The following is a 959-nucleotide window of genomic DNA, read 5'->3' on the forward strand; positions in this document are numbered from 1 at the left end:
TTAGATAATGATCTTACACTAAACAATTGCATGTATCAGCCTGATCTGTGATGAGCCTTTAAGAGCTTGCTTTAGAGGATGATGTAGCAATTTGAATCAGTGTGAACTGAGGTGGGGAAAGTTTTTTATCTTGCCCTGAGAGTTTGTAAGATGTGTAAGTTGCTCTGAAAGTAATGCCTAGTATTTATTTCCATGGAAATTGTAACAGATAAGAAGAGCACAATAACACTCCTTGAGAGAGCAAATTCTCAGCTACAGAACACTGTTCTTCAACACAGTCACCACTGTTAGCTATGCTTCTTTGACTGTGATGAACAGAGGTCTGCATGCCATGCTCGTAAAAAATCTGCATGGCCAGTCAGAATTGTCTTTCATGTCACTGTAGCCACTGCTGAAACGCACCACCTATCACCTCCCTGTGCTCACATCCACTGCTTGGTGTCCACAAACGTTCAGCAAGCACCAGCAAATGTCAGTGGGTGCCATTTTTTCCACATGGAGGACTTCGGTGACACACCTTTGCTCTGTACGCACTTCCATGTCAGACACCATTTTGCCAGTGCCCATCTGCTGCCATCTGTCACACGGCAACAACACGTAATGGGATGTTGGCAGGACGGTTCAACCTCTGTTGATGTACCACCAACATCTGCCTCTGATGTTGTGGGCCAACACTATAAAATAGAAGGCATTGCTTTTGGTGTAGCTCTCGTAAACTTGATAACCTGCTGGATGTTTTTTTACCCTCAGCACTTTTAATATGAAAACTTTTCTTTAAATTGAATCCTATACTGTGTAGTATATTGCTGTCTGAAACTGAAGATAACACTTGTGTGAACAGTTGTAACAACTTCAGTGGCTTTTTTCATCATTGAAGTTCAGGCATGAGTTTTGAGAAGGCTGCACAATTGTCTTAGCATGATCTTGTTGCTTTCTTGGAGACTTTTTTTTAATATGGT

This window comes from Meleagris gallopavo, chromosome Z (genome assembly GCF_000146605.3).
Source record: "Meleagris gallopavo isolate NT-WF06-2002-E0010 breed Aviagen turkey brand Nicholas breeding stock chromosome Z, Turkey_5.1, whole genome shotgun sequence".
Lineage (NCBI taxonomy): Eukaryota > Metazoa > Chordata > Aves > Galliformes > Phasianidae > Meleagris > Meleagris gallopavo.